General features: G+C 32.5%; 1 long non-coding RNA gene across 1 annotated transcript in view; it reads right to left on the bottom strand.

Moving 5' to 3' along the window:
• The window catches only part of LOC145682736 (uncharacterized), a 444,150-nt gene that overhangs the window by 78,321 nt on the left and 347,391 nt on the right, over positions 1-18,438 (bottom strand). Inside the window, exon 6 of the long non-coding RNA XR_014130951.1 lies at positions 7,323-7,346. This is a non-coding gene — a long non-coding RNA (uncharacterized LOC145682736). The remainder of the gene's footprint in view (positions 1-7,322; positions 7,347-18,438) is intronic.

The following is an 18,438-nucleotide window of genomic DNA, read 5'->3' as shown; positions in this document are numbered from 1 at the left end:
GAAAATACATGAATAAATATACAGGGAGACTGCAAGAATTTGTCCAGTATATATGAAACTTTTCAAGAAATCTTGCTGAGGTTATATGTACAACTATGCCGAAGGTTTCCATTAAAATCCACTGTACTACATTATAGTTCAAAAGTAGTGTTCACTCAAATGCTATGAAAAAAATTTAAACAATCTCCAACAATATTCATATTTGTAAATTATCTAGTAAATTGTAGTCTTCATTGTAAATACAAGAATAAATGTGCAGGAAGACTGAAATATTTTCCCACCCTTATATCAGAGATATGAATTACTTTTCCTGCAGCTAATATGTACAATTAACTACAAGGACACTATTATATTACATTGTACTAAATTACACTGCAAAACATAATATTAAAAAATGCTGCGAATAAATATTTGAAAGGTTGCAAAAATCACATTTGTAAACAGTGAGTGTTTTTGCAAAATGCAAGGTTTCATAGGTAGGCTATTGGGAGACAGTGTCTGCTGTTTATGTTTGAGAAAATAAATTCTGTTATTGTCTCTAACATGTATAGGTGTGCGCAAAGTGTACATAATAAGCCATGCACATGATTGCCAGAGTAAAAGTAGTAATAGAGTTCTTTCTAATAAATTTTGTGTTTGCTTTTCAAAGTTACATGGAAGGAATAATACCGGTTGAATTGAAGTATGTGTTGGTAACAGGTGTCTGCTGTAAAGGGAAGTGAATTCCTGAAGGAATAGTTTTCTAGAACATGACACCTCATGGCAAAGGCCTGACCGGGGGCCTGGGGGCGGAGCCCCCAGCGAGCTTTAGCGAGTTCAAGTATAAAATCACAAATTTTAAAATCCTTTTTTTTAAAAAAAAACAAGTGTTATTTTATACTTTCTATGTGAACTAATTCTCCCTTTTTCTCATTACGAGTATATAATTAATGCTCTCAAATATCTTTTATAACGAAACATTTCTTACAACCAAACAATCTCACACCAAAACATTCTAGATTCCATTTGGAGTATATTGTAATAGAATCAATATGCATAAGAAAAGAAGAAGAAATTCAACATACATTGCTAGACTACTAATATAAAACAACTCATGACGTATGCAAAGACCAACACATATTCATTCAGGGATGTAGACAGCAAGTTGTTCTATAGGGGGACATGACTCAATATGTTACTAAGGAAGAAAAATGAAATGAAATGAGTTTTACGTCCCACGATGCTGGGTAGGCTAAAGGAGACTGTGATGATGAGATATGAAAGAAATGGTGGAATGAAGAAAGTGGGAGGAAACGAAAAAAACCGAGGAAACCCACGCACACGGCGTTTGACCATCGTAAAGTTCACTTGGCGTGGGCTGGGATCGAACACGAAGACAAAGGAATGTTATATTTCAATTCTGACTAACTTCATTAGTTATTGGAAAACTGTTAAGAAAACAAAATTGCATCAAAGAAAACAAAAGATACAAATATGTCTACAAGTTTCATTTCAATGTCGTGAATATACATTCCACCAATCAGAGATAAGGATTTGTTTACATTTTCCAATTTCGTACAATCACAAACAAGCTTATATTTAGATCTTTCAAATGGAGATTCCTTTACTGTTGGAAAGTATGTTTTTTTTCTCGATGGTTAAATATTACATATTATGACACATAAATTCCACACAACTGAAGAGTTTTTGTATACAACACCTTACATGTGCTTATAGTAATAATTGTTGTTTAGACTACGGACAGAGATCTGTAAATTAACCATACAATAAAACAATGGTTGTCCATAATTGCTTATATAATATGCAACCTAATCTGTTAGGTTCTATTGTTCCAATTTATATATTTATGTTACTATTATTCCTAATATTTCAACTTCTGTACGAGGAAATGTTGATTGAATTACTTTATTATTAAAAGTATATATATATATATATATATATATATATATATATATATATATATATATATATATATATATATCAATCCACGTTCAGTAAGGGTAGTTATAATAGAACCTTTAACTATGTTACTGTTCAATTAGTTGCAATTTGGTTACGCGGATCTTGCGTCGTTTGGCCTAATCCACGTTTCGCCTAACCAATTATCTGGCATTTTTATGGCAGATGAATGATAAGATTTGTGTCCGCCATTTTAGGCGAAATAAGTATCCTAGTTTGGCCTAATCCTCGTTTTGCCTAAAATGGCGGACTATAAAAAAATTCGCGGAAGTAAGACTGGAGGTAAATTTTGGAAGATTATTCCCTACTATATGAAGAACTGAGAAATATTTTATTTCCCCAAAACTAATTTGTAGTACGAGCATTTGCTTTAGGGAAAATGCTTCGACATTTGTGTTATGGTTATTTTTCCTTTCCATTTTGAGAACATTAACATTCGATATACAATTCATTTAAACTTAACGCCTTCACACCGTCTATAGTGGCTATATTTCAGATGAGAAAAAAAACAAGTTATGCATTCTTTAATCCCCATTATTAATTCCGTTTAAAGGTGAGTGTTTTAGTTTGCAGTTTGTTTCCAAATATCTGATGTTGTCAAATGGTACTGCTAATAAGCGTCTTAAAGGAAATATAGTTTGCATGTATTTTATATATATGTTTCGCACTAATATGGATGCAGAAGTTATCTTATTGTATGTTTTGCTGGCTTTTCAAAGGCCTTCATTCCAATTTCAATGCTTTTTTATAACTGTGAATACATTATAAGAGATACTAATTTGATTCTATATTATTTTAATTAATATAAAATTTGAAAATGTTTCAACCTAGATCTGACAAGAGATATCTAAATTAGCTCATAAAAATGGACAACTGTGATTGAAATGAGTGATTTGGACAAATCGCTCTACTGGTAAGTTGATCTTTGCATAATTCCAAAATCCAAATATCTCAATGTGTTACTAGGGGGTGCGGCGGCTAAGTGGTAGAGCGTTCATTTCCGGTGCTTGGGGTCCCTGGTTCGATCCCGTGGACTTTGTGGTGGACAAACACCGTGCTCGTGGGTTTTCTCGGGGTTCTCCCACTTCCTCCCACTTTCTTCATTCCACCACTTCACTCATCTCTCATCATCACCGTCTCCTTTAGCCTAACCGGCATATGCGTGGGACGTAAAACTTAAAGATTTCAATGTGTTACTAACAAAGAAAAAATAAAAATACATTTGAATTCTAAGTAACCATTAGCAAATAGCTATTGAAAATCTGTTAAGGAAATAAAATTGTATAAACAAACAAATATATATAAGGATTCCTAGACATTCCCTTCAAATATCGTGGACAGGCATTCGCACAATCACAGATAAGGATTTGTTTTCAAATTCCAGTTTTGGCCAATCAGAAGCAAGTATTTGTTTACATCTTTCAGGCGTGTCTATCATGTATTCAAGTAACTGGTCTTTTATTTTCAATAAATAATCCTTATATTTACGTTTAAATCTTAATTACTGTTCTTATGATCTATGAAAAAGATTTGTTATATATTGTTATTGTAAAAATTGTTATTTAAAATAATATTAAGTTTTAAAAGCAATAGTATCAATTACTGATGATACTATTATTTATTTTCTTATTTGGATGCATGTTTAAATAAATCCCAAGGTGAAGTCCGGGTAGGAAAATTTTTGTCCACGAGCATTCAGGTCGAAAATAACCTGAAACAAGAAGATGCTTTTTCGAAATTATCATTGAACTTTGTCCTGGAATACGCTATAAGGAAAATCAGATAGCAACCAGGACGTAGAATTGAACGGCATTCACCAGGTTATGGCATATGCTGAAGATGTAAATTTAATAGGAGATGACAGGAGAACAATATAAAGAAATGCAGAGATCTTATTAAACGCTAGCAGGGACATGGGTTTAGAAGTTAATGTAGAGAAAACTAAATACATGGAAGTGCGTAAATACATGGTATTTCATTCAATTCAATCATATCTGCTATTTGTGTAATTATTTAGTCATATGATGTTCCGTTATAGTTTTTTTTGTAGCAAATGAATTTCACATGATGCTGGAATGTTTCTCAGTAGAGTATTTACTCAAATTTTAGAAATTCGAATGCAGGAAATGACTACAAACGTCTTCCACTATTTTCAACATTTGTATTTCTTATTGCAAAATGTTCTGAAGTACATTAAGGTCAGATGGGCAAGAACACATCTGAAAGAAGCTCAAGATAAACAAGCATTCTTATACTCTAGCAGTTTTTTATACGTCTGAGCTTCATTTATAGTTTTGTCGTCCCAATACATTATAACTTGAATTTTCTCAAAGCACTTTTCTCAAAGCATCAACTAGTTTTTTTTTTATTTGCATTGGTGAAATTATAACTTTTGGATTCAAATTTCACTCGTTTGGCTTACTACTGGAACGTCCATAGCATAAGTCTCTGATTAAGATGGCTACGTCTCGGAGATGATGTAAAAATTGAACACATTCTAATCATACTAGTTAAGAATAATCCGGAGTTGAAGACACGCATGATACAGTCAAATTCAACTTTTGTGCATAATAGTGAATCTAACATCTTTATTGCATAGCAGTGATCTTTTTGTCTCCCGGGCGGACTCTCTCTCTCTCTCTCATACAGATACACACACACACATTATATATACGGACATGGTAAATACATAAAGGAGTTTTGCTAATTCTAACTGCTTAAAAATATTGACTGCGGGTTAATATAATACCAATATTAATAAAAAATCTGAAATTAAAAAATTCACGTTCATATATATATATATATATATATATATATATATATATATATATATTGTGAATCTAACGATAAATGTGTATACCAGCCAGTCCAAAATCATTTTGTACTATATTGACCGAAAAATAGTCAGTGAATGGGATAGTAAGTAAATGACAGATTAAGTAACCGTCACCCTGATGTCAGTGACAAAACCTTCTCTCTAGATCCCAGAAATGGGAGAAATGTATTCGATATGTTCTTCGACGAAGAAAATATGTGTCAGTTACGATTAGTAACGTAATCTTATATGTGTGTATAAGAAATGAAATGAAGTGAAATGCATGGACACCAGAAAGGATGATTCGGAAAAAGGTATAATATTATAGCTCGTATGAGAGTACAAGACAGAACTCGTATTTTTACTTTAAATATTTTTATATATGAGATAAAAACTCATTTCTAACCATTTCAATTTTTATCTTTCACACATCATATTGTATACTATACTTCCTCAAGGACTTGTATTTAAGAAAACTTTATTAAATTTAATTTCTCTTCTTTTTAATCTGGCTGTTAATACATATATAAATATATGTACTTACCTATCCTTGGATTGCTATTGTTCAACCTCGTGTATTTGTTGATATAATTATATGTATGTTTATTGCATGCCTATAAAATTCTGTTTGAAACTTTAATAGATGTAATAAATGTACTTAGATGATTTCTTTAAACTTTTTTCATCCATGCCGATACGCTGTTTTGTATATATGTCAGTGTGTGTGAATGAATGATCAATTTAGTTTTAAGTGGTACTATTTAATATTGGTTTACTATGGTATTGTTCATAATAAGTGTAGAATAGCATGTTGTATGTATTAGTATCTGAGGGAGGTCATGAAACATAACTAATTTTAAAATATTTTAAAACCTCTCTCGGAGAGAGGCCAAAATAACATAATGAGCCTAAATAGCTACACTCTTTTCAGAAATCTCAAAATTTTTATTTGTGGGAAATATATGCATTACTTTATATTTTTCCGTGGCTGATATGTATTCGATCTCCATTATAAATATTTAGATATTGGATACAGGTCCTTTAACATTTCAAAATAATATACAAACCATTTAATTAAAACTTGTTGTCTCCTGGGCTGGGTTAGAACAACTCTCACTAGTGCAGTTGGCTGGACCCAGGTTGGAGTAGTATGAGGGAACAATTGTCTCTTCGGGATTTTTTCAGAATTTATCCTCAAGTAATAACCTTCGAACATTAATCACCTCTTAACAACTATTCAAGTTCACTTACCATATTTCTATAATTATCCAGTAATCCTTTACATGTGGTATCCTTTTCCTTTCTCCTTTTTTTCCTTTCCTCTGCTTCTTTTTCCTCACTCTCCTTTTCCTCTTTCTAAGGAAATTAAACTTACGTGTCAGAGTGGTAGACGGTGAGATAAAGTGAATTATCCAAGCTGGAAAAAAATTCGAATGTGGTTGGGTGCAGAATCATGCGCATATAATAGGCCGAAAGGAAAAATGTACGAAGAAGTACTGAAGGAAACTAACGAACGATGAGAGATAATGAAGGTTGTAGAAAAAGAATGAACAGCTTGTCCATGAATTTCACTTCATTTCATTTCTTATACACACATGTAAGATTACGTTACTAATCGTAACTGACACATATTCGGTTCGTCGAAGTACTTATCGAATACATTTCTCCCATTTCCCCTGTCAACAGAGAAAGGAAGAAGACAACCTAGAATAATAAAACCAAGAATAGAAAATCTAAATGCAGTTACGAACAAAGTTCTTATCAAAGAAAAAAACAACTCTCCCACGAGAGAGAAAATTTTTAACATTTCAATTTGAGCACCAACATATGACTGAAGCGAGAACATATATGTTACTGTACTGTCGTAAAAGATGAGATATTTGACTTTCTCCAAATATTGCTTTACCTTGACAAGACCTGCAAATTTTTTGGCAAGACAAGGGACATCTAAAATTGAAAGTACTTAATTTCGAGATACTATTTGCATTACTGAAAGAACCAAATAGACGAGAACTGAAGTATAACTTAAAATGTATTTTATCCATTATTTTAGTTAAAAATTGAATCATATTGAAGTTGTTTTTGCTAGGTAGACGAATAAATGTTTTACCTCTCAATGTATTCCATCAATATATTTACCTCGCAAGCCACCATCAAAGGTATCCCGTAATTAATTATACACCTAACTTTGAGAGCAAAACGACCTATATAGATAGGCTACAAATTATATACGATGTGAAATATCATGATTTACACAATTTCCCCCACGAAGTTCATTATGTAAAATAATCGGAATCACAAGATATGAGAAAATTTAAAATATGATTTTCATATACCAAAATAGGCTTCAAGGGGTGAACCATGAATTTTAACCTAAAATGCAAAATGATATTCTAATTTGAGAGTACGAAGAAGTTTTTTGTTTCGTTCGTCAGTTATCTTTAATAGCTGCACGTTCACGGTTATCAATAGAACACAATCGCAAACCCTAGTGGCGTAGCTAAGATAGATTTATCAAAAAGAATAAGTGTACTTAAACAATTCTTACCTGACAAATCTTTTCGTCCTTGCCCTGAAATTATGAGAATTGTACGTTTAGTAAAAAATGGTCTTAAATGAAAATTTTCAAATAGATAATTTCTCTATATATTGATTACAACATAAGTACTGTAACAAGATGAGGTACGGGGTTCTTTCTAAAAAAGGATGATTGTATGCATATAATTGTATTATTAAGTATCGTGAAGGGAGTACCTATATTTTGGGCATATAATGATATTAAAGCACAATCTGATAAATCACCATCATATATGCAACACAGAACGTGGTAGCAGAATTTTCCAAACAATAAAATGTTATCATTATGAATTAAACATACTAGAATCCTGTAATAAATGTCACTGTTGAGACTATAAATGCCAAACTATGATACTATCACAATCACCCTTAACTGTATATTTCTTCAAGTGAGTCAAATAAATCAAAATGAAGAAGCATTGTCAAAGATTTTGGGCATACGCTGCTTTTACTACAGTAAGTTTTGCCAATGATATTAATGTATTGCAATCGATATATCAACTACAAAATGACTTTATGAATATTTCCTTCCTGTAAATTACAAATTTAGTTATAACATTAATGGCACTATGTCCGTACGCCGTACGTTGTTCGTATTTTAGACCGCAGGAGGGGCCTTATGTTTTATGTTATGGCTGTGGAGGTTTTTCTGGTGTTTTAGCCCCATATGCTATCTTAGTTATCTCGACCCATGAAAATATCTTTAACTAGTCTTTGAAAGGATGGACCTTTACCTTCTCGAAACTATAAAAAGGTTTACAAAAATGGTATTTTATGACTGAAACCATACAAGTATCATCTTATTGCCAAAAAAATGCAAATGTACTGTTAGTAATTATATCATAATATTTGGCGCATATAATACATATCATCCTCTTCTCACTACTATAAAAATTTCCTAATTAGAATTAGTTTTTTGACTGTAACCTACTTGTGCCATACAGAACATGGTTTAAATTTTCCTTGACGATCCAGCAATTCCATTTCATAAGCAGCAAAAAGATTAGTTTCCAATTCCACCTGTTTGAACATATCTGCTCCAAACAAAGTAGAAAAACAATCTAACGGAGTACATGAAGGATCAAGAACAACGATAAACACTACAGTTACTTTGCAAACTGGAAAATACGGTTGGACATCACGATTGGACCACCTCCTGTTACTTTCTTTTACATTGCTATTAGATGAATCTGCACATGGTTCATCCAGCAACAAGGATTAACATCACCCAACCCAGAACTAGTGTTGCTTTCTCCGCCACTCCATCCTAACAGAAAGTCTTGATCTTCATCTCCTTCTAAATCAATGTGACTTACGTCAACTGCTGATAGTTCACCAAGCACACCTACAATATTCTAAGCATCCACATAATCATGGATGTATGTGGAAGCCATTTTATCAAAGTACAAATGTCGAGCTCAATTAGAAAGAAGGAACACTGGATAGTACTAGTGGTGACATATGTTGTCTGTATGGATAATGAAGACTTCTCTTCAAAGTAGTAGTGACGAATGTCGAGTACGTCCGTTATAATGCATTTAAAATGTAAAACATACGTTGTAGGGACAAAGATACTAAGTGTTAAATGTATACTGAACACATGTTATACCATGAGATAAAATCCACCTTCCAACGCAAATGTAAAGATCGTGTTTCTTTATCTTAAAACATATTTAGAATCCATATTTTTCACGTAATGCTTGTATGCATAATAAGAGCAAGATATGATAACATACTTTTCGTATCACCGTATGTCACATGAACGTTTTCAATTATCTTTCCAGGATTGAATATGAATATGGTAGTATGATATTATACTAAGCATTTTGAAAAGTCTTGCATTATTTTATATTTGGTAAATGCAAAATATATTAGAAATTATGAGTATGTCTAAGAATATGCAAGTTGGATAAAGAAGATAATTGTTATATTTAAATTTAATAATGAAATGTTTCACCAACTTATTGCTGATATAAATCAGAGAAATGCATGAGGCTGACAAAGCCTCTCACTTCAGTAGTATAAAATTGAATTGAGAGGTGAAATATTGGTTCGTCTACCTAGAAGAATTCAATTTTTAACAAATATAATGGATAAAATACATTTTGTTATACTTCACTTCTTGTCTATTTAATTCTTTCAGTAACGCAAATAGCATCTTGAAGTTAAGTATTTTCAATTTTAGCTGTTCCATTCTTGCGAACAAATTTGTACCTCTTGTCCAAATTCAGAAATATTTGGAGAAAGTCAAATATCTCATTTTTTACGACAGTACAGTTGAACTGCACCCCTTCTGCTGTGTGGAGCTGAAAGAGAGCAGACAATGGTGGTTCATTATAAATTTCAGTGTGGTTTCCAGAAGTATCGAAAGTCTGCAGCCCATCGAACCACTGAAATTCCATAGAAAATGAAGTTGGAATACACACAAAAAAAATATTAGGATGACATCTCGTAGTATTCATGAAGAAAATAGCTATCACCACGAGATGACACCAGCCCATAATCTGGTCGCCAGCAAGAGATCTTGCAAAGTATTGTATAACGCATCTGAGTCTTCTGTATCAGAATCCAAGTCCGTTGGAACAAAAGCTTCCACCCACGAATCAGATGAAACTATATAACCAATAAAAACAGAAAACAAAGAAGGTTGAATTTTTGAGGCCTACATGTTGTATAGCACTACGTACCCATGTATCCAATATACATTTGAAAAGAACAATCATCGCAGACGGGTATTTTAATTCTTCTGTGCTTTAGGTTAAGTTGATAGGTTAGATTAGGTTAGGATCTCCAGGTAAGTATATTAGTTAACTAGGTAGCTTAGGTTAAGTAACATTATGAGGTAACTTGATTCTATGACTAACGACCATGTGTGACAATTCAGTTTTGAACGAATCTCTAGTAATAATATAAAGGCCATTTCATTAATATTTTTTAATTACTTATTTGCTTGCCTCTTTGAATTATATAAACATCTTTAATAACGCAATAACCACAATCCATTCAAATAGTATAATTATATTTATCGTAATCATCAACAAGCTTTTTTTCATACGTATTCACATAATTAATATACACCCTCACCTTTCACTTACAGGTCTTAAATGAGCTACTCAGAACGACATTGAAGATAAAATCCAGAAAACCATACATTAATCATTCCTATCAAACTTGATTACAGAAACTAAAATTTGGAGGGTTCATTAATGCGAAGCTATACAATAGACATCAGGAACATCGGGTTGGAAGGAAACATTATGAGGACCCTATGGGTCCAAGAACTTCTAAAATTGCATTCCGATTAATTTCATACGCAGAGTTTGAGGATTTTCCTTAATCTCTTGTTTTTATATCACGCATAGTTCGAGTTGTCGCATATTTCGAGGATCTTGAGATAAAATTTTATTAATTTTGTTTAAGTCCTTTGAGTATCAGTATTTTGATATAATTACTTTTTCTCTCCGAATATGGAAATGCTTTAAATTACAATAGTATTGAGCTGCATAAAATTTTGAGATATCTGTAATGCAACATATTTTTTCCAGACTTTGGTTATAATATAGGGACCAGTGTATTAATGTATAAATTTTATGGTGAGAAGTTCAACAAACAAAGCCTCGGTAATGACGTAATAAACAACAAGAACAAAAATTAATTATCCGTTGGTTGATGTTGATCCTTAATGAAATAATAAATTGCAAAACACAATGAAACGCCATCCATTTGTCGATGTTGTCTTTTTCCGTCTCTTTCTTCTCCAGCTTCTTCTGTCCCACATCTTTTCATAATATGTCTGTTCCTTTGTCTTTCTTTCTTTTCCGCTTTCTTCCATGTATTTCTTTTTTCACTTTATTGTCTTTCCTCCTATGGTGTTTCCATCTCTCCTTCAGTCTAACTTTCTTTCTTTTCTTCCTCTTTTTCTTCAGGTTGCATAGTTGTTTTTTGGTTTTTCCCTTCTTTTACTTCCAAAAATTCTCTATGAGTTGTCTTCTAGTTTGCTTTCTCTTTGAACACCTTATCGACTGTGGCTTCTTATTCTGCCTGTTCATCAAATATCTTTTCATTTTGGATTTCTTTCTCTTCTTTTTCTTCATTGCAATTTTTCTCAAGTGAACATTTTCACGTGATTGCAAATTGTAAGGATTCTCACCTTTTAGATTAGCATTGATGTCGGTGTCTTTCTCGTTTTCTATTATCGCGTATATGTCTGCTTCCGTATACTCCAGGTCACTTTCCTTTCTTTTGATTTCATCCAAACAATCTAAATTCTGAGATATCTCATTAGCAGTCTCCCTTCCTGTACCATCTCCGCTTTCACAATCTTGACTGTTTGGTTCTTCCTTTATTTCATTTACTTTCTCCACTTCTAATTCGTATTTATTCTCTATTTGATTTTCGTCAGCACTTTGCAGATTTGATTCATCAGCACTTTTTACTTGTGGCTTACCAAACGGATTCTTCTTTGATTCACTATCAACGTCTTTATTTTTATTTAAGTGAAGTTCTTCGTCATCATCCATAACATCACTTTCCTTCAAAGCATCAACAATTGCGTTCTTTTCGGACTTATCCACAGCATTGTTTGCTTTTTGACTATTAGCATTTGTTTCTTCCTTGTCAGTTACTTCATTTGATCTACCATCAACAATTTTCTCATTTGTATGTTTTACGCTTTTGTATCTTTTACTATTCGTTTCCGTGCTAGTTTCCTGAGTGGCAGATTTAAATGTAGTAACTACCTACTTTATTTCACTTTTCAATTCCACTTTCACATCTTCCATACATTTACATAGATTGGAAAAACAGACTAAATTCCTCAATACTGCATCGTATCATATTCAACAAATCCTGCTTTGTAACTTTACTGGTATCATTTATACTCACCTTATTTTCTTTATCACCTTTTATATTACATAATTCATTAGTTTCTTCCGAATTTCTCATTATGATTACCTTCGGTATCTGCACACCTGCTTTACTTATACATGGTATCGCTTGACTATGACTTAGTTCAGTTATTTTCATTTTCACATCACTACAACATATATCTTTTTGACTGTCTTTATTCATGTTTTGGTTTTGCGTTATCTTTGCACAATGCATAAAATTGAACCCTCCGGGCTCCCATAACATTCTTCTTTTCCCGACGTCCGTTAAATGTGCAAAATTTTCCTTAGTTTCTGATTCGTAGACCTAAAAATTTTGGTCCATGACCACTATATTCTATTTGATTTCCAAGTAGGTGGATTCAGCTCCAATATGATCCTGCGATGGTGTCACCATTCTGAACTGCACCCCTTCTGCTGCGTGGAGCTGAAAGACAGCAGATTATTAATTTCAATATGGTTTCCAGAAGTATCGAAAGTCTGCAGCCCATCGAACCACTGAAATTCCATAGAAAATGAAGTAGGAATAGACACACAAAAAATATTAAGATGACATCTCGTAGTCTTCATGAAGAAAATAGCTATCACCACGAGATGACACCAGCCCATAATCTGGTTGCCAGCAAGAGATCTTGCAAAGTATTGTATAACGCATCTGAGTCTTCTGTATCAGAATCCAAGTCCGTTGGAACAAAAGCTTCCACCCACGAATCAGATGAAACTATATAACCAATAAAAACAGAAAACAAAGAAGGTTGAATTTTTGAGGCCTACATGTTGTATAGCACTACGTACCCATGTATTCAATATACATTTGAAAAGAACAATCATCACAGACGGGTATTTTAATTCTTCTGTGCTTTAGGTTAAGTATATAGGTTAGATTAGGTTAGGATTTCCAGGTAAGTATATTAGTTAACTAGGTAGCTTAGGTTAAGTAACATTATGAGGTAACTTGATTCTATGACTAACGACCATGTGTGAAAATTCAGTTTCGAACGAATCTCTAGTAATAATATATAGGCCATTTCATTAAAATTTTTTAATTACTTATTTTCTTGCCTCTTTGGATTATACAAACATCTTTAATAACGCAATAACCACAATCCATTCAAATAGTATAATTATATTTATCGTAATCATCAACAAGCTTTTTTTCATACGTATTCACATAATTAATATACATCCTCACCTATCACTTACAGGTCTTATATGAGCTACTCAGAACGACATTGAAGATGAAATCCAGAAAACCATACATGAACATTCCTATCAAACTTCATTACAGAAACTAAAATTTGGAGGGTACATTAATGCGAAGCTATACAATAGACATCAGGAACATCGGGTTGGAAGGAAACATTATGAGGACCCTATGGGTCCAAGAACTTCTAAAATTGCAATCCGAATAATTTCATACGCATAGTTCGAGGATTTTCTTTAATCTCTTGTTTTTATATCACGTAAAATTTTTCTTTTCTTTATAATATCGTAAATATATGGTACAGACTAAAATCCAAGTTGTCTACTGCCTGTATAAAATTTGTATGATACATACATTGTAACAATATAGAATAACTTATTAAATGAATAAACAATTGGACATCGTAGCTAAGAATTTTCGGAACAGCAAAACTATAAAAACAGTAAATGAAATAACTATAAAGAAAATTTCGTAATCGATCACGAAGTGGAGCATTACACAGTAAAATATTTTTCCTCACCTCAGTCATATGTTGGTGCGGAAATGGAAATTTTAAAACTTTTCTGCCTCGTGGGAGAGTTGTTTTATACTTTGATAAGATCATTGTTCGTAGCTGCTTTTAGATATTAAATTTTTGTTTTCATTATTCCAGGTTGTCTTCTGCCCTTCCCTCTCTCAACACAGTTGTCCAAACGGATTACCAAATAAGCTTCCTAAACATGCTGTTCCTTTTCTACCACCTTCATGATCTCTCATCCTTCGTTAGTTTCCTTTAGTACTTCTTCGTACATATTTCCTTTCGGCCTATTATATGCGTATGGTTCTGCACCCCAACTACATTTAATTCTTTTCCAGCTTGGATAATTCAACTTATCTCAGTGTTTATCAGTCTGACAAGTAAGTCCCTTCGTCCACACCATTGCCTTGATAAATCATTTCCGATAATACAGCAACACATTTCGTGATGTCAGCGGCTCTTTCTTCCAATTGCATGCTTATTAAGCTCGTACTATTCTTTATCCTGTGTATTATTGAATACTTCCTTCCGAAAATACTTAACTTATTAAATAGGAGAACGTCTTAAAGTCTAAGATTCACTCTTTTTATAGCCCCTCTCTGTATTGTTCCCGTGCACATTGTCATTTAGGTTTTCTTCTTACTTATCTTCCTTTCCAGTGCCTTCCACTTCATTGTTCTAGTTTGCAAGTGTTTCCTGCAAGAAACGTTTCTGTTGTCAGATATCAGTGCTATGTCAACAATAAACCTAACTGTGCTGAAAACATGGCCATTTACCTTTACGCCTTTCTCGATCCTATCCATTTTATTCATAAATTATTCAATGGAAACGTTGGAAACAAGAGGCGAACATGCTCATCCTAGCTTTACTCCTTTATGTATTCCCGCTTACATTTGATTTCTTCCTATAAGAGCTGCCTGTTTATTTTAAAGCTGTTATATAATTCTTCTGTCTCTGTAATCCAACTCGAGTTTCTTAAATGCTTCGAACATGATACTTCAATCTACGTTGTCAAAAGATTTCTCTATATTTACAAATGTACTGTTCAATGATGAACCGTAGGCTCGGTTTGGCTTCCCCTAATTCCGTTTTCCTCCTTAATCCAAACTGGTCGTCTGATAGCCGTTCTTCGACTTTCCTTCCACTCGTTTTGTGATAATTTTGCACAATTTCTCCGATGCACGGGAAAGGAAATTTATATGAAAAGTCAAAATATATATGTTCATATTGACATTATTATCAAACATCCACACAATTGTATTGCATATTACATTAATATGCCAATAGTTCCATACTAAAGAGTGAAGACGAAAATTCACGGCGGAGTGTTATGTTGTGCTGTGGAAATCAAGAGACTAACCAGTTTCGTTCATGTACTCATTTACTTTTAGTTGACTGTTATCTTCTGACAAGCATCAGCTATAACGAATTATTTGTGACTGCTTTATATACGAATCTCTTTGTGTTAAAAGGATGTATGTGTGACAAGCAAAATTTGTGGGAAATAATATAAAACTGGTTTCGTAGCAATTTATTTACTTTATGAAAAAAATGGTAATTGATCATATATTAGCTTCATAGGATATAAGGGCAACATGTATATACTATTGAGAACGAAGTTAAACTATAAAATAGATTACACATAATTAATCTACCAGATCTTAAGTAACAAATAACATCTTGCCTACACATTTGAAATTGACTTCTACTTGAAATACAAAATATGTTTGCTTTTATCAATAATTATGACATGAACTAGAAAATTTAAACACTTAAGAAATTGAGTTAATATATATTTCTATCAAACTGTAATAATGCGATGTAGTGGCACAGTGGGTGTGAATTTAACATGTAAAGATGCAAAGTAAGTAATATGTCTAACGAGACAGGTACAGTTATTGAGCTTGCCATAACATGCCATTAAAAAGATTTCATCCCGCACCATTAGGACATTGTCAAACGAATAAATTGAAATACTATTATCTCCAACTAACTTTGTCATATGAATCTTGAAATAAATAGAATTACAAACACATCTACGTATATATACACGAAATATAATAGAGATATGAATGTAAAAATATTTTAAAATTCAATGAAAATTACAAATTTAAATTCTAGAAATCAATATTATCTTTTCTTTTAATCCAATATTCATTGATGTTATGCATGAAAAAGCAGTATGAAATTTGTAGTATATCAACTTGTAATATCATCTTGATTTTTCAACACACATTGACACATATCAATAATTTACTTGCTACTAAGGGTAGACCTATTTCGCTTATGGATAAACATTTTATGTCTAAACGAAAAAACTCATTGAAAATAATTATGTTAAATGAGGCTCATAACAAGAATCAGTTACTACATTAGCAAATATTAAACAATCTAAATTGTGGTCAATTTGTTTCCATCACCTAATAGGTGTTGTGTATTAAGCCTTCAAATATTTTTCCTGGGTCATATACAATACGCAGTGCACACAAAGCGTCATCAGGACTGTTAATTTTTATCGTATTGAATGTTCAATATTTTCTGAGAAAATTGAAGTAATACTCAGTCAAATGATAGATTCTGTATAAATATGGACTGTACATTGACTAATAGCATGTACACAAAAGACAAACAAGTAGTTACATGCTTATTCTTTCACTCTAATGCAAACAATGTAAGTGTTGAACATAACCATTTTAGGGGTTTAGAAGGAACACTGAAACATTGAATACAAGAACGGATAGATATAATTGGCCTAATATATGGTTCGTTATTTTATATAATTTTGTTAGTACACGTCTTCGTAGTTCAGTGATAAGACATAGAACTGAATTTTAGCACGGTTCGTTTGCAAAAACACTAAATTATCCTTGGAATTTATCATTTTACTACTTCCCTTCTCTACCTTTGTTGTCTGCTAATTAAGGAAAGTTATTTGCTTTTAGTATGATCGAGTATTTCGTGAACACGGAACACGCTAATATTAGGTGGAATTCCGCCTACCAGACCATATATTGGCGGAATTACCTAAGTATTATTTTAAATAATTTCTTATAATTAGCTGTTGTTAAAACTGTTAAATAAAAAATATTTAAATAACTAGATATAATACTTTGTTAATTGATTTTGTCCAATTGTGGTTGCACATTCTTACCTTTCGGCCTCCAAGCTCATCTCCTTTCCATATTCAACTCGGATATTGTTACGAGCTTTGAAATAATAGCGGGAAAGAAATTGGACTAATATACATAAATTATCATAACACCATAGCACTTGGGTTCCATGAAAGGTGTTTGTAGGGAATAATCATATTTCCTTTGCGTATTATTATAAATTCTTTATTCTCCGAAATTAAAATTTGAAAGTATGGCGTGGTTCGTAAGTACATTTATTTTAATGAAAATATCGTGGATGTACACCTTTATTATTTATTTATTTATTTATTTAATTATATCTTTTCAACTTACTTTTTCTAAAGAATCTCCTATGATTGCGAAGTATTATTATTGCCTATCGCTCCACGTTTGTATTATCGGGTAATATATATACACAATACATTAAAATTATTGTTTACTTTTCTTATTATTGTTTTTGTTGTTAGTGGTATTAATATCGCGTCAAACAATATGCTTAGCTCAAAAAAGGTATATTTTCTTGAAGTAGTAAGTTTAAAGTAAACTTTTATCAGTATAAACACTTTTAACTTTCATTAAAATTTCAAATTAGATAATTTAATCATTGTAGTTCATTGAAGTACAGTTCAGAAATTTAAACATTTTTATATCTGTCATTTTCGGAAGTGAACCGAATACTCACTTTGTGTGATTGGATCTGGATTAATGTATATTTAAATGTTTAGTTTGTAAGACGATGGCGATAATTTGTGAAAACCCTGTGATGCCTTGCGAGATTAGAGGAATCACCGCGCAAGCGCTGTTATGTGAAAATATGTCCTAGATTTAATTTTTATTCCTTTTACAAATTTTGAAGACACTATTTGTTTTTATTAGGCCTTTGGTGCAGACAGTAACAGCAGTTAGTATTCATTAAATAGTGTTAACTTTCTTTCCGATTTCAGGAAGGCACAGGGTTATAGCTAGCAACTCTCGCTGATCAAGTAGCGTCCTGTGGTAATTAATAGTTGGTTTAACTGGCACTATTTGCTACTCACTCTCCCTTATTTTGTTACGCTTATGCCAGTGAGCATGAGGTTTATACATCCAAGCAAGGAGCCCGATGTTAGAACAGCAAACCTCATATATATGCCGGGTATTTCAAAACAACACTGAAGACGTTTCGAAGATTATTTCTGACATCAAGCAAGGCAAAAGTATAGACAAGCTTGGGTGCACATATGCATCCTTTCGGAGTTATAGGATGCCGAAAACAAAAGAAAAAGAGCTTCAAAACTCCTTAGCTCCAATGCTATGGGATCCATCCTGTATATTCATTGTGCCAAGTGTCAAATATGATTTGATTCTGA

Source organism: Thermobia domestica, chromosome 4 (assembly GCF_964235325.1).
Source record: "Thermobia domestica chromosome 4, izTheDome1.hap1.1, whole genome shotgun sequence".
In the NCBI taxonomy this organism is placed as follows: domain Eukaryota; kingdom Metazoa; phylum Arthropoda; class Insecta; order Zygentoma; family Lepismatidae; genus Thermobia; species Thermobia domestica.
The sequence above is the reverse complement of the archived record's forward strand: the minus strand, read 5'-3'. Positions and strand labels throughout refer to the sequence as shown.